The sequence below is a fragment of the Suricata suricatta genome, chromosome 5 (assembly GCF_006229205.1).
Source record: "Suricata suricatta isolate VVHF042 chromosome 5, meerkat_22Aug2017_6uvM2_HiC, whole genome shotgun sequence".
NCBI classification, from domain to species: domain Eukaryota; kingdom Metazoa; phylum Chordata; class Mammalia; order Carnivora; family Herpestidae; genus Suricata; species Suricata suricatta.
The window spans coordinates 19027415-19055388 of NC_043704.1; positions in this window are offsets into that span (position 1 = coordinate 19027415).

A 27974-nucleotide genomic window follows, 5' to 3' on the forward strand; every position below is an offset into this window, starting at 1 on the left:
AGGTAGGTTGTAAGTTTAGATGTAAGATATGGAAAATTTAACAGTTGTCTGCATAAAAATCTCTCTTTAAATGGGAAATCGCACTCCTCTACCCCATAGCTCAGAAAATCCAAGGTGTTCAATTTCATTGGGATTTCTTTTTCTTTATGAACTATTACAAAGTCAATTGCTTTATATAAAATCTTATAATAATCATACCAAATGTGCCTCTTGTTCAAGACTCGCATATAAAGGTGTTAGGGGCCCATTGTTTGGGTTCCCTTAAAGCCCATGAGAGTTTATTTTTATTAGAAAATATTTTTAATATAAAATAATTACATAACTGATCTTGCTAGATCACATTCATTTCAGTGGGTGAGGAGAATGGAAGTCTCACTGTTTTAAGTATCTTCTTAAGAAATTATTTGGTAAAACAAATAATTGTTTTACAAAACTGATAATCATCCGTTGGCTTTTCATAGACTGACTTTGCTTTAGACATGGTCATTTACTCTTAAATTATTCATTAGAGAAATAAGTCCTCTATAGAGCTGGTAACCTACATTTGATGGAGGTCACTAGCTATCAGGGACAGGAAACAGTGCTATTCAAATCAGGAAAAAAAACATTTAAATCATACCGACTATTTGACTATTCCATGAGAATTAATAGCCAGACCAGCATTCCTTTTTCCCAGTTTTCAAAATAATGTGAATCTGGTAACTCAACGAGGACACAATTTATTTTTATCTTTTGTTCTTATATCCATGGCAGCATGAAAAAAAATCATTGAAGGGCAGACATGTTTGTCTCCTACTCTGCTTCTTTATACTATATTCATAAGGGTTTTTTTAGTATGACCTATCATTTATTTTTCCCCTAAACAGTGAAGTTTTAAACTTCTTATTGAAACAATCCTAGCGAGCTTAAAAGGAATAAACCACTATTCTGTGCTTTTAAGGAGTTTTCTTTAGTTTTTTTTTTTTGTGTGTGTATCAATAGATTGACTGAGGAATGTATGTCTGTCTAAACTCCTGAGAAAAGCGATGTAGACTGGAAACTGAAATTCAGAGAAATGGAGTGTTCAGTAGACGAAAGGAATGATAAAGGGAAAATCCTCCATAATGAAATCTAATTCAGTCCAGTCTGATGTTGGACTATGCATTTCCCTTTTCTACAGTTGCATCGTGAATAAAGGGACCCCAGAAGAAAATGGCATTTCTTTCTTCTGGAACAGAAAAGGCCAAATTAAGCCCTGCCTTGCTGTTTAAAGGTTTCAGGGCACTATTTTAATTTGTTCAGTAAATTCAACTTCCTTTGCCTTCCTGTGGAAACAGTTTTATCCCATTAAAGTAAGAATTAAGGGATTAATCACAAACAAAAATAAAGTTGCAGCACTGAAAAAAAAAGTAATTTATTGTTTTTGCGACTGGTATGTGAATTTGTGTGATGAAAGTATTTATTCTTATTTAACAAAAATATGTGCAAATTCTATATTTAAGATGTTTTTGCTGTTGTCCTACTTTTAATTTATGCTTCATGTTTGTGTATAAATTACACTTTGTGAGTTTACATAATATACAGCACTGGTTGCTTTTGTATTTTTTTACAGAAGGCTTTCTGGGTGAAACAGGCGTATATGTATATATTCCTCACATATCCTTGTTCTGATACTGTAGTCTTCCTTTCTAAGGAGGTTTTAAATTTAATCTTTCTTGACTAGTGGTATTTGTTATTTGTAGCTACATTAATAGGTCTATTGGGTTTCATTAATACTAATTTTTCCAAGTCACAGATAAGAATAACACTCAAGCAACTAAACTCTAAGTTGTAAACTTGGTCTATCGATAGCTTTCCTACAGAAGCTAAGACACAATTCAGGATCACTGATATCCATGATTCACTGATAAACTTGGACAAGGAGCTGTTGATATATGAAATTTGTGTACACGCAATGTCCGAGAGAAATCAATGATAATGAAACCAAATATTGTCCTTTGCTGCTTTAAAAACACTCCTTAAAACTTAATATCATTTAGTGTCTAGTATTGGTAGGATTCTAGAGTTAGAGTAAACAAATTGCATTTAAGTGATTTAAATATTAGTAATCATGAATGTTTCTACAAATATGGGGTCTCCATTTGTACTACTGCTAATGAATCTCATGGAGTGAATAAAAGACTTGGGCAAGGAGGGACACTTTGAATCACATGAGCTTGCCTCTAACTATGATTTCGGTCTGGTCACAGTAATAAGGCAAAGCACCCTTGGATATATAATTGACCAGATCCATCTTGAGGTCTGATGTTTCCCCCACTGACTCATCCCTTAATAACAGGGTCATTGTAATGGTTTAGGTGAGCAAAGCGGCCAGATTTAATGAAGTCCAGGACTTGTGTACCACTTAGAGGTCACTCTCTGTGAAATAAGATTGGATTTAATAATGGCCAAATTTTACTAATAGTTTATGACTGAGTATTGGTGAATATTACTTAACTTGAGGTGATAAAAACCTTATATATTTTTTAACATTTAAAAGTTAATAAATGAATAACCATGAGTACAGAAATGGTCCTCCAAAGCTATCATAGAGCCAAGCTCAGGGTCAAGGCGATCTATCATTTAGACACACAGAAAAGGAACTTGTATGTTTTCCCCTATCATTTTCCTCATCTGCCAGCAACCTGTAGTTTTAGATTGTCAAGTAGACCAATTTAGCTTATTAGTTCACTGGAAAAAATTAAGTAATCTTCGTAATAGCCTCCCTGTTAGCATGAACTAGAGAAATGATGTCGCAAGTTATATGATCATGCAACGCATCTGTCTATAAGTCATTATTATATTCTAATCAATTCACATATGGGAACATATTAAAATAAGAACCCATTACATTAGCAAGACAAAAAAATGGAAATGTGCATGATGTTCAGATCAGAAAAATATTCATCTGCCAGGTGTCTTTCTGCTGCAATGATACTATAGTTCTCAATGCAGATTTTGTGAGGGGAAATGAAGGAATATGTTGCTAGAGAGGAAGCCTAAAATGTACATATTAATTAACCTAGTTAATTGCACCTTCCGAGTATAGTGGCACTTTTAACAATAAATTGACTACCTGTGGTTCTTATACTGGACACCCACCAACCGGTCCATGTGGACTGTCATAGGTCAAATGAAAAACCAAGTGGCCCATCATCTTATAAGGCACAGCCACATCATAGCGATCCAAAGTCTAACACTGTGAGGAAAACTGTGATTTGTAAATAAAACCTTTTTTTTTTCATTTTTGTCGGCACATCCAATGAACAATTGTAATTTTTATCAAGGTGCTAAGATTGACCAGTGATCGACTATCAAATGTGTTATTTCTGAGTTACTTTTTTATTCTACATGATTTTTCAATTTGCAAAAAAAAAAAAAGAAAAGAAAAGAAGTCATAACAACTTGATACTCAACGTTTGGGAGATTCAGCAAATGGTCAGCCTGATTCAGTGACATAAGCTATAGGTACATCGAGGATGTTTAAGGTGACATCAAAACTTGAAGAGTGTCAGGCTGGAGGAACAGACTGTTAGATGAGTCATGTATCAGCACTTACTAAACCATCAGGGTTCCTTTCAAACAAACTTTTTTGTTTCCTGTGCACAAGCTTTTGTGTATATTTTGCCTGACTTTTTTTTTTTTAGCTTTGCAATATCTTCTGTGCATGGTAAACACTTGGCAACAATTTCTTGGCCTTTTCTTTAACAATTCACAGCATATTAGAAACACTTCGACCCGGACTGAGAGTATAATTAGAAGAAGTCATATTGTGTGTGACTTTGCAAGACTAGACTTTCGATTAAGAAAAATATATTGTCTCTGGATGGTGTTTTAGTGTGACATACTCAGCCATGACCTCAATGTAGGAGTCGACAAACACTGCTTACATTTTAGTATGACTATTAGAAGAAATCATACACATGCTTTGTAAGTAGACCACAGATAACAACAGATTGCAGAAATATACTTAATTTGATATAAGCAGTGGCACAAACTTCATTTTTATTTAAGGGTCTTGTGAGTAAAGGCAGGTAACAAACCTAAGTGGATATAACTGAGATTTTTAAATCTTGAAACATGATTTCAAGGGAGAGTAAAATATTGAAGATTTACATGTCATTGTATATAAGCAGTACAATGTGACCTGCTTATTATCTTCAATTTTTCAGAAGTGATGGTATTTTTCAGTAAATGTAATGCAGTTGAAAAAACAAAAACCTTGGAAAACTAAGACGGGTCTTGTTTAAAATGTCTCTTCAGCTTTGGCAAATTTTGAACGGGAATCAGCTATTGAAAGCATTACTGTGTCTTGTAGCCTGCATTCCACACCAGCTCTGTTATTCAGGTAAACTGCTTGAACTGAGTCGTTTGGGACCTATACTGTAATATTTTTCATTGAGGAACAATATCCCAGTTTGTAAAGCATTTCCCTATGTGTGACTTCAAACTGTAAAATTAAACATTGGCTTTGTGGTTTCAGTGGGCATAATAAATGTTAATTGTAAACTAGGTTAAAGTATGTACTGCATATAATATGTTTTAGGGTTGGGAACTAGCATCCATTTATTTTTAATTTTCTCATAACAACAGTAGGACCAAGCCAGGTCTTAAGGAAGTCCTAGGCTCACTGTAATTTCTCTCATTCTCCTTCCATTGGCACACAGTTAATACTTCCTCTACCTAGTTACAGGGCTTTGAAATTCTTGCTTCAAGTTCTTCTCACCTGCACTCCATAAAGTCTGTCTACTATTGAAATTCTGATGTTAAATTAGTAAAAGCAGTGCCATAATCACCTTCATTTTTACTTTTTTAAAGATAAACTTATTCTAGGCATAAAATGCATCAAGATAATAATGCATACACAGAAATTCAAAAAGAATTGACATTCTTTCACTAGCAAAAGTCTTCCCTTTTGCTAAAAACTATGGCACTAAGCTTCTAAGGACAACGATTCCTTATAAACTTGAAATCATTACTGTTTGCCATACATCACATTGAATTTCTCCCTCATATTAAATAATATTTCAGAAGTGTTGTGCTTTAAAATCCTTTCTTAGCAGGATATACAGATTTTGAATAAATAAGTACAAACACCTAAACTCTTAAAAGACAGTATATAAATTTAACCATAATAATATTGCTAAGATGGGTTGTACATCTCTTTGGATCAGGACCTGTGGTAAACAACTCACAAACTTCTCCACATGTGTTTCTCTCCATGACCATTATAAGATTGTTCTTAAGATCTAAATATTAAAGGGGTGCTTGGGTGGCTCAGTTGGTTAAGCTCTGGTCTCTTGACATCAGCTCAGGTCATGATCTCATGGTTCATAAGTTCAAGTCATCCACTGAGCTCTACCCTGACAGTGCAGAATCTGCTTGAGATTCTCTCTCTCTTCCCCTCCCCTGTTTGTGTTCTCTTTCTCTCTCTAAATAAATAAGTAAACTTTAAAAATAAATCCCAATATTACAGATGACGATCATATTTTTATAACTGGTAATGGTCATCTGGCTATTACCAAGTGTAGGCACTGTTATAAGCACTTTAGATATTTATTATCAAGTTTCAACTTCTTTAAGCATGGAGAGTCTTCCACCCCTCAGTGGAATGGGAGAGAGAGGGACTGTGGGGTGAACGGAGGACTGTGTGAGATTGGAGAAGTGCAGGGAAGGGTTTAGATGCCGTAAGTGTGGTGGGCCCCCTGAATAAATCCAAAAGCAGTCCTGAAATTCCAATAAAAACAGCAAGGAAACTATGGAGAATCAGACAGGCAACGAGCATAGTGGCAAGTATTCCGAGTGTACAAAGGACTATTGTTTAAAGAGAAGGGAAAGAATTTGATTTAGAAAACTAGTAAATTGCTGAGAAGAATTAAAAAAAAACTGCAGTATTTAACCTTACAATCTCCTTCACAGCTAATAATGAGCTGGTTCAGACAAGGTCAAAGGCATAAAAATGGTCCCGAGGAGTGCTTTAGATTAGGAGTAGAGTGAACAAAGATGGTAAGAAACTGCACTCTAGACACTGGAAAAGTCCAAATCATCTATAATTCCTGGATTCTGTGGGACTCTTTCTTGATATATTATTGTTTTATCTGTTCAATTAAACTCGTTTTCCCACAGAGTGAATGACTACATGTCCTGTTGCAGACACAAGCAAAGGGGTGTAGCTTTATTTTTCCAGTTCCCCTCCATGTCCATCTCCTAGATGAAGAGAAGCAAATCTCAGAATGATCAACCATCTGGGACGTTCCTAGAAACAGAGGAAGATACAAAGCAGTCCCAGGACCACATCTCACATGAATTCATGAACTTAGCTGTAATACAGAATTCTCTTTTCACCTCTAGATGCCCACAGCACCTTGTCTCCCTATTTCAGCCTTTGTCAGGTTTTGCCTTGAAGTGCAGTTATGGACTTTTGTTGTGGTGGTTATTCATTATTGAAAGCATCAAAATCTTGAGGAGTAGGAAAGTATATTTCTTAAAGACTTGTAAGTAGACTCATTTCAAAAACTCAGCCATACTCTGAGCCTAGACATCTATGAAATTGTGGGATAATAAATTGGTGTTGCTTTAAGCTCATAAATGTGTGCCAATTTTTATGGTCCTAGAGAACATGGAAACACAGATGAAAACAAAGAAGGATCCCAATCTAGAATGGACTATTAGAAAGGCTATTAGGTGAGATCCTTAAGCAGAATGAACAAGTTTAAGATCCAGTTATTAGAACTATAACATAAGGGAGAAACACAAGACAAAACACACAATCTGAGTTATCTAAACTGTCACAAAATTGTGGAATAAGAGTTCCATTTAAGCTAACTTTGACATGGAGTCACTTGGGCTGCTACACAATAGGTCCATAAATAGACTCAGACTCAAGGACAGGAATGGTTAAAATCTTGGTGTGAAGTCAGAATCAGAGTTATAAGAACAAGCACAAACAGGCTAAAGAGGAATAGAGCTGATGGATGGGAAAATCTACTGTCTGCAACAATGTTTTCCAAAGTGCCACTAATAAATCCTTTGTTGTCTTAAATAAATGTAGAGGTTTTTGTCAAATAAGTTAAAAGTTTAATAAGAATTTTCTGACTATATATTGCTATTAGCAAGCCATCCCAAAACTTAGTAGCTTAAGACAGTGGTTTATTGAACCTCATGGTTCTGTGAGTCAGGGATCAGTTGAACAATATGTCTACTCTACAGGCCAACTGGGGTCATTTGGTGAGATGCATCAGGCTGGACTGGAGTGGAAGGTCCAAGAGAGGTTCCCTCACACACCTAGTGTATTGGCAAGTACAGTCAGAATGTCAGGGACCTGCCCTTCCCTTTTTCTGTTGTCTTCGGCTTTTTCCTGGTATCTTCACCAAGTTGTCAGTTTTCTTGCAAGATGGTTCTGGGTTCCAAAAGCAGGTGTTTCCAGAGCACCAAATTGTTTCTTATGGCTGAGACTTGGGAGCCCCAGAACATCCCATTTTAATACAACTAATTAAAAATGTCAACATGTGAGAAGCCTGGGTGGCTCAGTTGGTTAAGCGTCTGGCTCTTGACTTTGGCTCAGGTCATGATCTCACAGTTGATGGGTTCGATTTCACAGTCGATGTCAGTGAAGAGTCTGCTTAGGATTCTCTCTCTCTCTCTCTCTCTCTCTGCCCCTCCCCTGCTCACATGTTCTGTCTCTCTCTCTCAAAATAAATAAATAAACTTAAAAAAAACTTCACTATGTGTCGATTAGCAACACTCAAAGATCTTTTCTTGATTCTTCCAACAGTTAAGAGATTGTACAATAATGCCATTTTTTTGTAGTTTGGTTAATCAATGTTTAAAGGTAATTTTTTCTTGCTAACATGTCATTTCTACTCACATAAAAATGGAGGTTTTTGTTTCAGACACAACACTGTTTAGAATTACAAAGGCATAATAGTTAACAATTAAGTGGAAATCATTACCCTTTATAGTTATTTCTGTATAAAATCAGCAAGCTACAGACAAGAAGTCACAGTCTTGTAATTAACTTGATGCACCAGCCCTGACTCTGGAGAATCTCTGTGGTTGGGTGGGGAAGATGAATTGATTTTTATTGTTTTTCGTTTTGTTTTCCCAATCTGCATGCCGTTCCCTAAACTAACATTTCAACGTGTCTAAAAAAGTTATTGCTCTGTGGACCACAGATGCCTGACATAAGAAGGTCCCAAATTTAATGTTGTAAAGAAAGGTTTTGGTATCCGTGGTGCATGCAGACTGAAATAAATAATAAATCTTTATTTTCCAAAGTGTATTACTCCAGCCGTACACAATAGCATAATAAATTGTTCTGTCATGTGCAAGTCATTTCATGAGCCAATAAAACCCCTCTATTTTAGGAGGATAAGGACTCAGAAAATGTGCTGTTTAGAAGTTATAAATAGCACTTTAACTCGACTTTATTTAATGTAATGATCAAGTTGTAGTTCCTTTATTTTTTTTCCATAATATTTTATTGTCAAATTGTTTTCCATACAAAACCCAGTGCTCTTCCCCTTAAGTGCCCTCCACCATCACCACCACCTCTTTTTCCCCCTCCCCCTTCCCCCTCAACCCTCAGTTCATTCTCAGCATTCAATAGTCTCTCAAGTTTTGCATCCCTCTCTCTCCCCAACTCTCTCTCCCTCCTCCGCTCCCCCTGGTTCCTTTAAAGTGATGGACCTCACTCCTAATCCTACTAGTTCTTCTGCCATTTGTCCTCCAGGGGACTAGTCACATTATAGATGAATTGAATATAAATCTACCAGCCAGATTTTAAAAAGTATGTACTGCTGAAAATGAGTCAGGAGCTTTTATTTTTTTCTTTTGCTTTTATATATTTTTTTAGTTCTTTAATATTTATTTATTTTTGAGAATGAGAGAGCTAGAGAGAGAGAGCAAGAGCAGGGGAGGGACAGAGAGAGAGACACACACACAGAATCTGAAGCAGGCTTCAGGCTCTGAGCTGTTTTTTTAATCATAGGAAGAAACAATATCTCAAGGTTTGTGGGGTTGAGCTCCACATCAGGCTCCACACTGATGGCACAGGGCATGTTTGGGATCCTCTCTCTCCCTCTCAGCCTTTCCACTGTTCTCTTTCTCTCTCTCTCAAAATAAGTAAAAAACTTTAAAAATTAAAAAAAAAAGAAATCATCTTGCAGTAGAATCATTTCTACAAAGCAGTTACAAACAGTGTCATTCATGTAGGATAGTCACCTGGGAAGGAGCTAGACTCTTGAAGTGTGCTGATAGACTTGTATACAGTGATTCCCTTCCTCTTCTGGACGTTGCAGATGCTGCTAATGCTAACATCCATTTCACCTTCCTTCCTGTGTCCATGTTAACAGTGGGGCTGCAGATGCTCAGCTAGAGACTGGGCCCTTGAGCAGCTCAACCAATGCCCACAGCCAACCATCTTTGAAATGCTTGTCAGTGGGGACGTTTTTTAAGGTTTTAAGTCCTAACAAGATTTTCTCTTTCCTGCAGGCAAAAGCATTTCTAATTGACTCATTTTGGTCCTGGGAATCCTAATTTAGGAGTTATATCAGTAGACGGAACCTCTATTAGGGGAAAGAAAAGAGAAAGATAGGGGAACTTCAAACTATGTTCTATTTCATATGATGGAAAAGGTTGGAAAAGAACTTTAGAACAACATAGTATGTTTTCAAATAGTTGACAGGCTATCATGGGAAAGAAAACTTGTTATTATTCTATAGAACCAGGGGGGTACATTTAAAACCAGTGAGTTGGTCAAAATAAGGTCTAATGAAGAAAAAAGTTTCTGCCATTCTCACATTCTAATTTGTCTTCCAGACACAGATGCCTCAAAAGTAACATAACTACAAAGGTTTCTTACCTCTCCCTCCAGTGAAAAGTTTCTCAAAATGTCAAGGTATGGGGTGCCTCTGTGTCTCAGTCAGTTGAGCGTCTGACTTCGGCTCAGGTCATGATCTCATAGTTGACAAGTTCAAGCCCCACATGAGGCTCTGTGCTGACAGCTCAGAGCCAGGAGCCTGCTTTGGATTCTGTGTCTCCCTCCCTCTCTTTCTGTCCCTCCCTGACTCATTCTCTCTCTCTCTCTCTCTCTCTCTCTCTCTCTCTCTCTCTCTCTCTCTCTCTCCCTCTCTCAAAAATAAACATTAAGGGACAAGATGGTGGAAAAGTAGGGAGCTCTGTAATTTTCATGCACCTGCATCTATCAAACTAAAAAGGACTGAAGCCACAATACTCGGAAATACAAGAGTGGGAGGAAAACACACAGAGTCCACAAAGAAGAGGGCTCCATAGGTGCCTGAATGAGTGTGAACTGGGGAGATAAAAATGGGTCAGGGTCTGGAGGTGCAGAGGGGAAGGAGCCACCCCCACCCCCACTCCCAGCACAGAGCCGCAGAGACACAAGGGGAAAAGAAAGAGAGACTGAAAACGCTCATAGAGCTGTCTCTAAAGAAGATTAAACCTTCCCAGGACAGAGAGGGATCCTATTATCCCATATATAACCGCAGGGTGGGGGGAGAAATTCATCCCCTTTAGCTGGCACATTTTCCTTGGGCTCGGCACTGGGATTCCAGGCAGAGCGAGGAGAAACTGCTGCCCACCTCCTCCTATCGGATCCTGGCTAGAAAGCTGCCCACCTGAAGTAGTACATCTCATCTTGGGCCTAGCATTAAAGTGCGTGGACTCGGATTTGGAAACGAGGCAGGGCTTGGCAAATACAACTTGGTCCACCCACAGCACAGGGAGATTAGGCTCAAAAGAGTGGCTTGCAAAGCTTGGCTCCAGAAGGGCTTCTCCCCACAGCCATCAAGGCAGAACCTCGGGGAGCAATCAGAGGGACCTGCAGAGGAGGCAATACCGACCTACACCAAATCACGCCCTTTCCCTTTCAGGCTAAAGACCTGCCTTTTCTTTTCTTTTTTCTTTTCTCCTCCCCGCTCTCCCCTGCCCCACCTGGAGACCTGGAAAGACCAACATTGATGCATTGCTGTGATTAGATCAATTCTTGCTAATCAGATATATTTTTCCTTATCTTATTCTTATCTCTCCCTTCTGCTGGTTTTACGCTTTTAGACTGTCCTTCGTCTTTTGTTGTTTTTGTCTCCTGTCTCTTCTCTTCTCTTTTCTTTCCTTTTCTTTTCTTTTCTTTTGCTTTGCTCATTTGTTTGATTTGTCTGTACACTTGCATGCTTTTGTTCCTTGTGTGTTTGTCTGTCTCTTTTCCTTTTCAGGACTACCTCAAGAAACAAGCCAAAGTACACATGGTGGAGAGTCCCAAATATCACCGAGTAGGGAAGTAAAATAACGAAAGGCACTACAAGAGACCCCAAAAGACACCATTAAAAGAACACTTCCTAAATGGACAGGCTCTGGACAGTCAATGAGCCTCCTTTAATATAGCAATACTCACAGGTGCAGAGTGCATAACTAGCTTTTAAAACTGACAAGAGACAGAAAGCTAGCCAAAATGATGCAAGGGAAGAACTCTCCTCTAAAGAAATTCCAGGAAGAAGTCACAGCCACAAAACTGCTCAAAACAGATATAAGCAACATAACTGAACAAGAATTTAGAACAATTGCCATAAAATTAATCACTGGGCTTAGAAAAAGCATAAGAGAATTTATTGATACAAAGACTAGGGACCTTCAAAATAGCTCCGATGAGTTAAAAAATGCTATAAATGAGGTGCATAATAAAATGGAGACAGCCACCACACGAATTGAGGAGGCAGAGAGGAGAATGGGTGAATTAGAAGACACAGTTATAGAAAAAGAGGAAGCTGAGAAAAAGAGAGATAATTGATCCAGGAGCACAAAAGTAAAATTCAAGACCTGAGTGATACAATCAAAAGGAACAATATCCCTATCATGGGAATTCCTGAAGAAGAAGAAAGAGAAAAAGGTCCTGAAGGGGTGCTTGATCAAATTAGAGCCTAGAACTTCCCCAATCTTGGGAAGGAAATAGACCTTGAAATCCAAGAGGCACAGAGAACTCCCCTAAGATGTAACTTAAATCGACCTTCGGCATGACATATCATTGTGAGACTGGCAAAATATAAGGATAAAGAGAGAATTATGAAAGCAGCTAGGGATAAAAGGGCCCTAGTATACAAAGGGAAATGTATCAGAGTGGGTGCAGACCTATCTACTGAAACTTGGCAGACCAGAAAGGAATGGCAGGAAAGCTTTGATGTGATAAACAGAAAAAATATGCAGCCAAGAATCCTTTATCCATCAAGTCCATCATTCAAAATAGAAGGGGAGATAAAAGTTTTCCAAAATAAACAAAAATTGAGAGAATTCCTCACCACCACCTAAACCAGCCTTACAAGAAATCCTAAGAGGTACTCTATGAGTGAAATGTTGTAAGGAATACAAGGTACCAAAGACACCACTACAAGCATGAACCCTACAGAGAACACAATGAATCTAAACCCATATTTTTCAATAATTACACTGAATGTAAATGAACAGAATGCTCCAATCAAACAACACAGGGTAGCAAAATGGATAAAAAAAACAAAATCCATTTATTTGTTGTCTACAAAAGACTCATTTGAGACCTGAAGACATCTTCAGCATAAAAGTAAGGGGATGGAGAAATATCTATTATACAACAGGAAGTCAAAAGAAAGACAGAATAACCATATTTATATCGGACAAACTGAACTTTAAAGTAAAGGCAGTAACAAAAAGGGATGAAGAAGGACATTATATAATAATTACAGGGTCTTTTCATCAGGAAGAGCTAACAATTATAAATATCTAAGCACCAAATTCGGGAGCACCCAAATACATAAAACAATCCAAACAGAAACAATCTTATTAATAAGAAAGTGCTAATTTCAGGGGACTTTAATACTCCACTTACAGAAATGGAAAGATTAACAAGACAGAAAATCACTAAGGAAACAATGGACCTAAACATCACATTGGAACAGATGGATTTGACAGATATATTTGGAACTCTATGTCCTGAGGCTAGGTAATTCATTTTCTTCTTGAGTGTGCATGGTACATTCTCCAAGATAGATCACATACTGGGTCATAAAGCCCCCCTATATAAAGTAAAACGAATTGAGATCATACCATGCATACTTTCAGATCACAATGCTATGAAACTTGAAGTCAATCACAGGAAAAAGTCTGGAAAACCTCCAAAAACATGGAGGTTAAAACCATCCTACTTAAGAATGATTGGGTCATTCGTGCAATTAGAGAAGAAATTTTAAAATATATGGAAAAATATTAAAGTGAAAATACAACAATCCAAAGTCTCTGGGATGCAGCAAAGGCAAAGTATATTTTAATCCAGGCCTATTTCAAGAAACTAGAAAAAGCGCAAATACAAAATTTAACAGAGCACCTCAAGGAACTAGAAAAGGAGCAGTAAGAGGACCCCAAACCCAGCAGAATAAAAGAAATAATAAATATCAGGGTAGAAATAAACAATATAGAATCCAAAAAAAACAATTGAACAGATCAATGAAACCAAGAGTTGGTGTTGTGAAAAAAACTTTTAAAAATTGATTAACCTCTAGTCAGGCCCCTCAGAAAGGAAAGAGAGAACAAATAGACAAAATCACGAATTAAAATGGATCTATTACAACCAATCCCTCAGAAATACAAGCAATCATCAGGGACTACTATGAAAAATTATATGCCAACAAACTGAACAATCTAGAAGAAATGGACAAATTCCTAAACACACATGCACCACCAAAAGTCAAATGGGAAGAGATAGAAAACCTAAACAGACCCATAACCAGTGAAGAAATCGAATCAGTTATCAAAAATCTCCCAACAAATAACAGCATGGGGCCAGATGGCTTCCCGGAGGAATTCTATCAGACATTTAAAGCAAGTTAATACCCATTCTTCTCAAGCTATTACAAAAAATAGAAGTAGAAGGAAAACTGCTGAAGTCATTCTATGAAGCCAGCATCACTTTGATTTCCCAACCAGACAGAGACCCAACAAAAAAAAAGTACTACAAGCCAATATCCTTAATGAATACATGTGCAAAAATACTCAGCAAGATACTAGCAAATCGAATTCAACAGCATATAAAAAGAATTATCCACCATGATCAAGTGGGATTCATTCCTGGGTTACAGGGCTGGTTCAATATTCACAAATCCATCAGTGTGATACATCACGTTAACAAAAGAAAAGATAAGAACCATATGATCCTGTCAATAGATGCAGAAAAAGCATTTGACAAAATACAGCATGCTTTCTTAATAAAAATGCTTGAGAAAGTTGGGATAGAAGGAGCTTACTTAAACATCATAAAAGCCCATAAAAGCCCATGAAAATCCCACAGCTAATATCATCTTCAATGGGGAAAATCTGAGAACTTTACATACACAACAAGTATGTCCACTCTCACCACTGCTGTTTAACATAGTGCTGGAAGTCCTAGCATCAGCAATCAAACAACAAAAGGAAATAAAAGGCATCAGAATTGGCAAAGATGAAGTCAAACTTTCACTTTCCACAGATGACATGATACTCTACATGGAAAACCCGACCGACTTCACCAGAAGCCTCTAGAATTGATGAGCCTCTAGAACATGAATTCAGCAAAGTCACAGGATACAAATCAACTTACAGAAATCGGTTGCATTTTTATATACCAATAATGAAGCAACAGAAAGAGAAATCAAGAAACTGATCCCATTCGCAATTGCACGAAAAACCATAAAATACCTAGGAATAAACCTAACCAAAGATGTAAAAGACCTATACAATGAAAACTGTAGAAAACTTATGAAAGAAATTGAAGAAGGCACAAAGAAATGAAAAAACATGCTGTGCTCATGGATAGGAAGAATAAACATTTTTAAAACGTCATTATTACCCAAAGCAATCTACACATTCAATGCAATCCCAATCAAAATTGCACCAGCAATCTTCCCAAAGCTAGAACAAACTATCCTAAAATGATATGGAACTACAAAAGACCCCTAGTAACCAAAGTAATATTGAAAAAGAAAACCAAATGGGAGACATCACAATCCCAGACTTTAGACTCTACTACAAAGCTGTAATCATCAAGACAGTATCGTATTGGCACAAAAACAGACACATGGACCAACGGAATAGAATAAAGAACCCAGAACTGGACCCACAAATGTATAGCCAATTATCTTTGACAAAGTAAGAAAGAGTATCCAATGGAAAAAGACAGCCTCTTTAAGGTGCTGGAAGAACTGGAGAGCAACATACAGAAGAATGAAACTAGATCACTTTCTTACACCATACACAAAAATAAACTCAAAATGGATGAAGGACCCGAATGTGAGACAGAAAACTCTCAAAACCCTAGAGGAGAATGCAGGAAACAGCCTCCTTGATCTCAACCACAGCAATTTCCTACTTGACACATCCCCAAAGGCAAGGGAATCAAGAGCATAAATGAATTATTGGGACCTCATCAAGATAAAAACCCTCTGCACTGCAAAGGAAATAATCAAGAAAACTAATAGGCAATCAACAAAATGGGAAAAGATCATTGCAAATGACAAATCAGATAAAGGGCTAGTATCCAAAACCTACAAGAAACTCACCAAACTCCACACACAAAAAACAAATAATCCGGTGAAGAAATGGACAGAAGACATGAATAGACACTTCTCCAAAGAGGACATCCAGATGCCCAACAGAAATATGAAATGATGCTCAGCATCACTCATCATCAGGGAAATAGAAATTAAAACCCACAGTGAGATACCACCTCACACCAGTCAGAGTGGCTAAAATGAACAAATCAAGAGACTATAGATGCTAGTGAGGGTGTGGAGAAACGGGCACCCTCCTACACTGTTAGTGGGACTATAAACCGGTTAAGCCGCTCTGGAAAACAGTGTGGAGGTTCCTCAAAAAATTAACAATAGAACTCCTCCATGACCCAGCAATAGCACTGCTGAGGATTTACCCAAGGAATACAGAAATGCTGATGTATAGGAGCATATGTACCCCAATGTTATAGCAGCAGTTTCAACAATAGCCAAATCATGGAAAGAGTCTAAATGTCCACCAACTGATGAATGGATCAAGACAATGTGGTTTATATATATAATGGAGTACTACACAGCAATGAGAAAGAATGAAATCTGGCCATTTGTAGCAAAGTGGATGGACCTCGAGGGTGTGATACTAACTGAAATAAGTCAGGCAGAGAAGGACAGACACCATATGTTTTCACTCATAAGTCTAACAGGAGAAACTTAACAGAGGACCAAGGGGAGGGGAAGAGGGGGAAAAGTTAGGGAGGAGAGGGAGGCAAATCATGAGACTCTTTCTTGAACACTGAAAACAAACTGAGGGCTGAAGAGGGAGGGGGAAAGGAGAAGGGAATGATGGACATGGAGGAGAGCACTTGTAGGGAAGAGCACTGGGTGTTATATGGAAACTAACTTGACAATAAACTATTAAAAAATAAATAAACATTAATTTTTAAAGTGTCAAGATATACAATGTGTATGTGCATGTGTGTGTATATATATATATTACTTATATATATATTACTTTTAAGTATATTTAATAAATATTTGTCTTATTCTATTTCATCCTATAGACTGCTGTTCCCTTCATGTATTCATCCATTATGCAAAGTTGCCAATCATGGAAGCTTAGTTTTACTGTTTCCCTAGTACAGTAGTTCTCATAAGGGGAAATTTTATCCCTGTAGGACATTTGGCAATGTCTCAAGATACTTTCGATTGTCACAGTGTAAGGAGGGGGGATGCTACTGGCTTCTAGAAGGTAGAATAAAGGGATGCTGCAAAGCACAGAATAGCCCCCCCTACAACAAAGACTTATCCCATTCAAAATGTCAGTAGTGTTGAGATTGAAACACACTGCTGTATTGGATTTCTCCCATCTCCCTCTACCTGTGCGATACACATTCCCAGGGGACTACTTCTTACCTTCTAATTGGATATGAGTCAACATGCTTGTGACTCTTTTATTCTCATTGCTGTGGAAGTTAGAGAGGCAGGAGCTGGGGGGCCAGTGATTTGTTCTTGGAACATAGGCATGCGGTGTGTATTTCCTCACAGGTGAACCAAATCATCTCACATAGATTAGGAGCCCTGGGCATTACTGAGACAGTCGATGGATGATGCAAGTGAGCATGACATAGACTGATGACAGGCAATTACTATAAATCACTGTTAGTCTTACTTCCAGCCATGTATAGCTGATTGCAAGAAATGTACAGAAATCAGCCCTGGCCGGTCCATTTTGGAAAATTACTATTGTGCCCAAAGCCAGGTTTGCACATTTTCTGAATGAGCTAAGTGGAATATTTTCCATATAGCCAAATGAAATAAATTGAGAAGAATGAAAGTTTTATTCTTCCAAGGATATTTTTATAAAATGTTGTCATTTAGGTGAAAATTCTATTTATTTTTAAACAGTAAATGCTATAAATGAGTATGTTTTAGTTTCTGGGGAATTTTAGAAATATGAAAACTTTAGGAAATACAAAAACACAATAATACAACAGACAATCCCAATTCAAATTTTCAATGTGAGTCACTAACTATAGATATGAGGGGTTTTTTTTTAAGAATCTTTTTTAAGGATAAAAGTTGCATTAAGGCTTATATATAAAGATTTTTGCCAAAATACACATTCTCAAACTAATTGTTTAGAATATTTCTAATGTTATTATTATCATTGACTATGGTGTGGGGACCGGCCTCAGGGGGCTTCCTTCTCTCTCTTTTTTTTTTAACCCACAATTTCCTAATTTAGAAAGTAAATTGCCAGCAGTACAAATGCTGGAAATTTGGTCAAAACTAAAAAGAAAACACAATACACAATATCTTAAAGATTAAGAAGATGTGAGGTGAACTGACGGGTGACGTAGAGAAAAGGTCACAAGCATTGTGGTTACAAGCATGTAAGATCATGGGATCAGGGGAGGACAGACTACAGAAATGTGCTTACATTTTCATGAGGCTATTATTCATTTTCAGATATATACAGTGTACTTGTCACTGGATTCTATCATGCCAAACCAGAAGGATTCCTGAGGTTCTCGTTTATTTCTGCTGTCTAAAGCCATTACCTTCCACCTCCTAAAAGACTCAGCACCACAGCTTTTAAGTCAAGGCCAAAGACAAAGACGCTACATCTCTAGAAGCGAGTGTACAATTTGAAAAATGGTGGCGCTTTTGATGCGCTTTGTTTTTCTCTCGCAGGAGTGGTTTTCAATCATAAGGGCCAATCTTGGCTCATTCCAAATCTGACACAAGGTGATTGGTATGTTCATCAGAACTGAGGACCATCTCTAAGAACTCGTTACCTTGGTTCTGAGTCATTGTGCATGTGAGCTACATGGGGAGTGACTAATTCCTTCTGTCAGTTCAAAGTTAATGCTGGAAGCAGCATGTTTTTCTAGTTGTTTAACTAAATCTTCTTGGCTAAGTTTACTAGGCCAAAGTTACAAACTTCCAAATTGCTGTTGCATTTAGAAACACAGTGGCTTCTCATGTGTGGGGATTCCACACTTTGAAGAGTATTTACAGGCCCATTCTTCATCCTGGAGGACCAGAGTCTGGAATCCAGCAGATGGTGGATGATGGGTACTCATTGCATTTAAATTCTAACCAACTTTTCCAGCCACATGTCTGTTTTCATACCTAATCATGCTACTTTGTGTATCATTATGTGTATTTGAATGATATGTCAAAAAAAAGGTATCTTACAGGCACCTGAATGGCTCAGTCCATCAAGCCTCCAAATCCCCATTTCAGCTCCTTTCATAATCTCACAGTTCATGAGATCGAACCTTGGGTTGGGCTCTGCACTGGTGGCATGGAGCCCACGTGGGATTCTGTCTTTCCCCCTCTCTCTAGCACTCCCCTGCTCACACGTTCATTCTCTCTAAACAAACAAACTTAAAAATAAAATAAGTATACTATTCAGCAAGCCTAGTGTGCTGATCCAGAAATCTTATTAACTTTGATAATCAGAAAAAAGTAGTAAAGCTAGAATTCTGGTGCTTTCCCTACATTCTGTAACATTAGATAGGATTTAGGGGCTCCACTGGGATGTAGGCTAGAGGATCTCGTCTGGTACCCCGACCCTGGTGTCCATGCCTTATGCCAGACCTCTGGTCCTGAGGCATCTCTTCCACCTTGTCCCTACTGAAGCTTAGGTTTTGTTCCTTCAGCAAACCTGGATCTGGATGATCAGATGTTGGCACATTTTCAACCTCTCAGCCTACTCTCCTTATTTGTATAATAAGGAATTTGGCATGTCTATATAATGCATAGCACAGAAGAATGGCTCCTTAAACAATGGTCATTCTTCCATCCTCCTTTATGGTCTACCCACTTTCTCTTCATGGAGCCCTACTTAAAGTTGTCCATGTCTACCAAATGCCAGTTATTCAAACAAAACTCCTAGTTCTGGCATTCCAGGGGGTACACAAGCCTAGTTTTCCCACTTTGTCTCCCCCTTTGCCTTTGTTCTGTACCATAAGGTCACTGTCACGCATCTAAAATGAGTTGGCCTTTGAACCATGTCCTTGTATTGAAGGACTCCATCCCTTCTACGTGGCAGGACTCTGTCCCATCATTTTGTTATAGAAATCGTGCTCTTCTTCTAAGGACCGATGAAACTGCCACTTCCTCCAGGAAGCTAGGAAAACCTCACTCCAAATCCATTCTCCCAAATTTAGAGACTGAAGTTCATCCTTTGCCTTTTAAAATCAAAAGTCATGGGGCTCCTGGGTGGCTCCGTCGGCTGAGCGTCCAACTTTGGCTCAGGTCATGATCTCGTGGTTCATGGGTTCGAGCGCCGTGTCAGGCTCTGTGCTGACAGCTCAGAGCCTGGAGCCTGCTTTGGATTCTGTGTCTCCCTCACTCTCTGACCCTCCCCTGCTCGTTCTGTCTCTCAAAAATAAATAAAAAACATTAAAAAAAGGTCAATTAAACCAAGCACACACCATGAACTTATTTAAATTCATGGCAGAGTCAACAAATGGACTAGAAAACAAACATGACTGAAAAAAAGATACCTTTTGTCTCATTTTAGCTTAATCTTTTGTCACTCACAAAGAAAAACCTGTGTTTACATTAATTCTCTACGTAGATCAAATTCTTAGATCCTAGAGGGGTCTGGCATACATCCTGCTTGCAAATTGAGAGTTCTTTATGAATGAAGAATAAAAAGTGCTTACGCAGGCCTGAAACAGAAACCTTGCTTTGAGGCACTATTAGTTCCAATCTTTATAATCGGCATCTCTGAAATATCCTACTTTTCCAAAGCACAGAGCCCGGTTTCATAGTTCCCTCAAACTTGCTTTCCTAGTGCACTCCAATCAGTTTGATGCCAGTGAATTTTTGTTGTGTTTATTATATTTTGTCTTCTCTCCACTCAGGCCCTCCAACCTCAAGTCCCACATGGTGAGCAAGTCTTTCAGTAACCAAAACCTTATTAGCAAATTTTCCAGCAAATAGAATTTTTTGTAATTTTTTCCACCTTTGGTGGATGGGCTTACACTGAAATAAACCAGTCATGTTTGTGCTAAACTTCTATTGGAACTTTACTTCCAGTCACATTTAATGAATGAATGAGAGACTGAAATATACCAGCAAAATCAAGCCTTGAGTAAAAATACAGAGAAGCAGAGAGACACTGAATAAAACAGAAAGAATGTGAGAAGGAAAAGTTGGGAGAGAGAATGAGTGTTCAATCTGGACTCTGTAACAAAAATGTGAAAAATACAGTGTTCCCTACATTTAGTATGAATATGTGAATGTTCAAGAGAACTAGTTAAATAGTTAAACTCTGATTTAATTTTCATGTAGATCTGTTCTCTATGATATCAAATATTGATGAATTGATTGATAATATAAATGTTAAAAGTCACAAAATAGACATGAAATCACAATTAACTGAATTCTCTCCATGATCATGGACACAAGGATACCACATGAAGCGAACTGTGTAATCACTGCAACCTCCCTTCCAGAAGCAGGAAAGGGGAGCCCAAGCGTGGCAGTCCCACTAAGTCAATGAGGCAGGGATTAGCATCTGGACGTGACAGCAGGTGGCCCTCCAAGGCAGAGTACTATGAGGAAGCTCAGAAAATAGCTCTAGAAATCTGCAAGGGACCCTTTGAGATCTTAACTGAATACTAAGCAGTGTGTATACCAGGTAAAGTTAAATGTTGCATAGAGTAAAACACAATAGGACTGGGGGAGAAAAAAAGCTACAGGGAAGGGGTGCCTTGATGGCTCAGTTGGTTAAGCATCCAACTCTTGATTTTGGCTCAGGTCATGATCTCATGGTAGTGAGATCAAGCCCTGCATCAAGCTGGGCATGGAGCCTGCTTAAGGTTTTCTCTCTCTCTCCCTCTTTCTCTGCCTGCTTCTCTCTCTCTCTCAAAAACAAAACAAAACAAAACAAAACAAAAGAAAACAAAAGCTACAGCAGAGTCATAAGCTGAAAAAAAAATCCAAAACTATATGTCTCATTACTCAAACTGGAGAAACCTCGTTGAGTGCCTGAAGCAGTCAATAGACACCCCAAAAAATAGTCTTTATTGTAGAGCTACTCCATGGCACCCTAAACAAGCTGAAAGATAAGCTCAAAAATCCATAAGTATCTACACTTCCTGCCACAATATACTTTAATGTTCTTGAAATGAAGATAGCAAAATTCATATACTCATCACCATAACCTGTGCAATGTCTATAATCATATAAAAAATACTGAACATGAAAAGAAGCAAGAAAATGTAGTTCATAATCAGAAGAAAGGTTTAATAAAAATAAATTGAGAAATGACAGATGATAGAATTAGCAGACAACTATATTAAAACAGCATATTGGGGCATCTGGATACCTCAGTTGGTTTAGCGGCCGACTTCAGCTCAGGTCATGATGTCAGAGTTTGTGAGCTTGAGCCCTGTGTCAGGCTGTGTGCTAACAGCTCAGTGTCTGGAGACTGCTTCAGATTCATTCACTCTCTCTCTCCCTCTCTCTCTTTCCCTCTCTGTCTCAAACTCTTTCTTTCAAAATTAAATAAAAATCATTAAACATTTTTAAATAAAAAACAGCATAAATATTTTCAAGGACTTAAATGAAAATAAGAACAAAATGACAAAAAAATGGAAGATTTTAAAAACATGATTAATAGAGTTGACAAACATAATATCTAAGAAGACAATTTGCTTGATGGACTTTATAGCAGATTAGAGTCTGGACAGTAAAAGATTAATGAACATGAAGCCATAGCAGTGCAAAACACAAACTAAATACTGAGGGGAAAAAAAGATTGAAAAACAAATAAATGGAACCTGTTACCTGTGGAATACGTTAGCTGGCAGAAAAAGAGGAAGTTAAAAAAGATTAAAAGAAAAAATAAAGAAAGAATGACCAGAACTCCTCCACAAAGCTGCAGGGGGGTATTTCAAAATGTATAAACATATCACTCAAAGGAATACAATAAACATCTTAGAAATAGTTCCACACATATATTATCATTTGATCATATTTGATCGTTGATTTTCAATGTATGTGCTAAGGAAATACAATGAGGAAAGGAGGTTTTTCAACAATTGTGGTAGAACAACCATATATCTATGTAGCAAAAAGAAGAAGAAGAAGAAGACTATCAACACTTACTGAATACCATAGAGACAATTTTCCCAAAATAGATCATAAGCCTAAACTGTGAAATCAAAAGATACAAACCTTCCAAAAAGAAACATAGGGAAAACTTTTTAAGAGCTTGATGAAGACAAGGATGTTTTAAGACAGGAACAACTTGCTGTATACCAATACAATGGACTTAGCAGCAGAAAACAGATAGACTTACACCATGACACTGCAGCATGGTTGAATGTCAACAATATTCCCCTAAGGTTCAAAAGGTACATACTGTATTGGTGGCTGATGTGTGACACAGGGACACACTGCCCAGGCTTGTCCAAAAGTATTTGGAGCTTGTAAGACATAGAAACAGTTGGTAGAAATCCTTTCTACTACTGGCTGCAGCCACCTCTCTCTTCCAGTGCACCAGTAGGAATTCCTAGGGTGGCATTCAGAAATCAGATATGGAAGTGGAGGGTGTATACGCTGAGACATCAAGTTGTGTAGTGATGGAAAGGATCTATGGCATTACCTTGTCTGTGCAGTAACGGCTGTCTCCCAGCCTCCTTTGCTCATAACAATTTCCTTAGCCTTGTTCTAAGCCTTTCTGGCAATTCTGTGAGTTACTCAGCATCCATTCAATATTCTTTTGTTCTTGAAATGGTCCCTGTTATTTTTCATTCTTTGCTACTAAGAGTCTGATTTACACCAATTGTGTCAAATACCATGCATGTAGTGATGATGTGACATTTTATATCTCTGGCTTTGATTCCATCTGCAGACACATAAACACCCTTGAAATCTCCCTTGGATACAAACTAAACATCTATAAAACAGAAACAGAATTCTTGACCTCCTCCTCCCCAATGAAATGGTAATCGGCCAACCAAAGTATAGTATTTTCTTTCTACAATACATCACTTAGCAGTAACTGGACAGTTCTGTCTTTCTTTTAATTGCCAGAACTATTAAATTATATAATGTCATTCAATGCAGTACATCCCTTTTCACTTGTATCCCATCCCAATCCACCATAGGTAAAAGTATCAACAATTAGAAAGCTACAGCAAGCCAGAGGTCATCACCCCTTCATTCATCACAAACAATAGGAACTCTGTTGCCATCTGGCCATTGCGAGATCCAATTCTTGACTCTCATTTTAAGAGTCTGCTTCCCAGAACCACTTCAAGTACCTAAGACTCCTGGCATAGGGTTGGATTCCCCAGAAGCATATACTGAAACACTATTTAATATACAAGCATATTTGAAACAATGAATTTCAAATATTTCCAGCCTGTAAGTAAAGGAGTTAGGATGCGGGGCCAGAAATGGGAAGAAGACAAAAATAGAGTGGGGTAGTAACAAAACCCCACAGAGTGTAACTTCGGTTTAGTAACTCAAAGGCAGCCTGCACCCCTTGTAGGTCTCACCTCACAGTTGTCCTCCTTGGATGGCAGGGTATTTATATTCCATCACACATCAGCCTTTGGCTAAGAGTTGTTTCTAAGGAAAACAAAATTCTCAGGCTTGCAGGCAAGGCAGGTTCCAGCAGCCTGGCACAAAAACCACATGTGTTTGTTTTGTGCCGCTCCCACTAGACTATGGGTCACAGGTCAAAACCCAGGTCATGCTGTATCCAATACTCAGCACGGTGGAAAACAGCAACATGCATTTGCCACCTGCTTGGCACTGTTCTGCACCCCAAGAGTCAGGGTGTGAAATTGGGAAGACACTACTTAAGAAGCAGCATTCTGAGGAAAACCATAGGAAGTCATTGAGGTCAGTATTAACATGTGTATCTGGGATGTGACAAGGAGAGAGAGCAGAGGTTTAAGGCCAAGTTCAGAAATCTGGAGGAGCCAACATACTAGCAGGACTAAAGCAGACAGAATTAAGAGATCCTATAGGCATTAGCGTGTCTAAAATAGAAGCAAAAAATATTTGTAATGCCATGCTCATGGCTGTTGGCATAAGTTAGCCTGGAGAATTAAGGGAGTCAAGGAAGACTAGGTGAATTTGACTATTTGATAACAGCACTCAGAAAAGAAACTCTAAAGAACTTGGAAATCACATGGAAGAATGAGTCACTTCGTCTTAAACCAGCTATTAAATAAATGAATAAAAAACAGATATGTAACTATTATTTTATGGCAGGAATTGAGGAGAGACTATGCATCTAAGTAATTTGAATATCTCAGAGCCACTACCAAGTATGAGGCAAAATTGGGCTGTCCAATGGAAATATAATGCAAGCCACAAAGTAATTTTCATTTTCTGGTAGTCACATTAACAAGAAAGTATCAAGCACTGGAAACATTCTTATTAATAAAATATTTTATTTAACCCAATATATCAAAAAAGGTACCATCTTCACATAGAGGCAACATAAAAATATCAACGATATGTTTTCTATTCAGTTTTTATTTAAAGAAATTAAATTAAGTCAAATCGAAAATTCAGTTCTTTTTTTCACTAGCTACAGTTCAAGGATTCAATCACATGTGGCTAATGGCCACTACATAGGACAAAGTAGCACTAACACTAAATACAATGACAATGTGAGATGTTCTGAAAAACACTGACTTTAATGATTATCTGTGTCTAATGCTCGTGGGGAATAAGCTTAAAGTTTCCCTGGGTCTACACCATGAATTAACAAGGCATAAAGAAGTAAAAAGCCATAGGATGCTCACACTCTAGTCTGGGTAAACAAGATTAGGTAAATAGGTAAAGAGAGGGCGGGGCAAAGGCCCCAATATAGAACAAACATATATGAGGTAAACAAGATTAGGTATTCAGGCAGAAATGTCCCCCAATTTAGTACAATAGCAGAAAGCTGCTTTCATTAGGTAAATAGGACTATAGACCCCTTCAGAGTGAAGTTGCCCAGAGTTAATTGGCAAAAGAAAGTTTCCTTATTGACCTTGAGGTAGCATGCTCTGTCTTATACCCTAGGCTGCCTAAGATAAATGGACACAGCGCTTCATGTCTGCCATTAACAACCATCTGCCTGGTGCCAGGATTTTGTTTTATTTTGACCCAAACCCCTAACACCATATAACTTCAAAACCCCCGTATCCCTCATGAGTTAATGTTCACAGAGTCATTGTCTCTTGTGCATGTCCGTTACACTTGTAAGCCTTCTGATCTTAATAAATAAGGAGCAAGGACCCTTACTGGGGGCTCTTGTCTTCTCCCAGACATTAGCCATCTCTTTAATCCAGCATCCTGCTTCCTTGTTGGACACGAAAGAACTCTAGACCCAGCGTCTATGACAAATGCTTATATCAATAAAGTTCTTACTCATCTTTCAGAAGGGCAATTTAAAAAAAGTGTACATACTACTTTTATTTAGAATTTTGGGTTCTCTGAAATGATCCATGACTTCAACTTGACCTTGCCACTCTGTTTCCAGATGTGTTGCTGTACGTTAATGATGTGCTCACTGTGGCATGAATAGATGATCAACCCATGGGAAGAATGTAGAGGGTTCCAAATGGTTCTTATACAAGTATTACTGAAAATTTGGTTTCACTGTAGTGACAGTTTTTAGTGTAAACTTCTCAGACTCCAAATGAATCAAGACACAGCAACACAGGAAATGTAAATTCTGAAAATAAGGCCAAATATTAAAAGTTTCTTCAAATAACTTATGATTCCTACTCCCACTCTGGGGGCGAGGATGGTACAAGGGAAAGAAAATCACAGAAAGTCAACTTATTGCATACTGGAACACAGTGGGACTTGAAAACATCTAGTAGTTGGGAATTTATTCTTATAGGTAGAACCAAGGACATCTCTTATCCATGAAAAATGGTCTGGAAATATAATCATGATGCAATGCAATTTTGTGGGCATTTCTCAGGGAATACAATTTTTTTTTTTGGTAGATAGCTCAAAATGGCTTCAGATCCAGCAACTTCCATTTCAAACTTCTCTTGAAATAATCCCCAAGATGAATAGACCATTGCCAACCATAATCTGCATTAATTAGTCCAAAAAATTTCTCCAAAGTGTCACACATGTTTCTGCATTCTCAACAAATGATAATCTGAGAGGAAGGTAGAGATCACTAAGGGAATTATGGGGAAATTTTTTACTTAGAATTACTGGGTTTTCATCACTAATATGCCCCTCCGTATTCTATATCAGAAGCTATCTTGATTGCCATTTATGGGACAATATCTCAACATTCACTTCAGTCATACCATCCCTCATGAACTTAAATAGAGCTTACAAAACAAATAAGGATCTATTTTGGATCCATTTGATCTCCACCTACTTTCTCATCTCACCTGTACTATAAAAAAAGTAGACTGGGGCTCCAGGGTGGCTCAGTCAGTTAAATCAACTTCGGCTCAGGTAATGATCTCACAGCTGTTAAGTTCAAGCCCCGTGTCGGGCTCTGTGCTGACAGCTCAGAGCCTGTAGCCTGATTTGGATTCTGTGACTCCCTCTTTCTTTGTCCGTCCCCTGCTCGTGCTCTGCTCCCTCTCTCTCTCTCTCTCTCTCTCTCTCTCTCTCTCTCTCTCTTTCTCAAATAAATAAACATTAAAAAAATGTATAAGGTAGACTGTGCTAGACAAATGAGATAGTAATTAAAGTAGTTTAAACTTGCTCTAACTGTATTCCCAAGAAATGGGTTGGGAAAGCAGTATTAGAATACCAATCTACTTTTCCTCTTGGAGATATCAAGACCACTAACCCACCTTCATTAGAGCTGTCAACTCTTTGTGAATGATACATACGTAAAATGCATTAAATACATATTTGTATGCATCATATATCATCACACACATATGCATGTACACAAAAACACATGTACACACACTCAACTCTCTCCAGAACAGTCAAATGAAAAAGCAACTGATAAAGTGAAATTTCCAGGACTTTCTGCATCAACTAGTATGTAGAAATGTAGCTCTACAAAAGGCCACTTGTTTGTAACTTACAAATGGTGACTGAGTCCACAGTTGAGAGCTGGCATTCAGATCCAAGCAGTCTGGATCACATCCTTGACCACAAGCGCAATGTAAATATTCATTTTTGGAATGTAAGAGGGTCTGTAGTCCCACTCACAAATCAATTTTTAATGTGTTCAATATCATCCCTGACAGCATATTAATACTTCTTCTAGCAGTAGGACAGAAAAACCTTTCTAAAGCAGAAGGATTATGTCAGGGTCCCCCACCACCACCCACCACCCTGTGTGACAAGTTAAAATAATTTTAATTTACTCCTTAGGCAGCTCTACTCTCTGATGTCCAAATTTTGAAGAATTACCCCTCCTGATCTGGTGGTCCATATAATTTTTTTTTAGTTTACAGAAAATAAGGT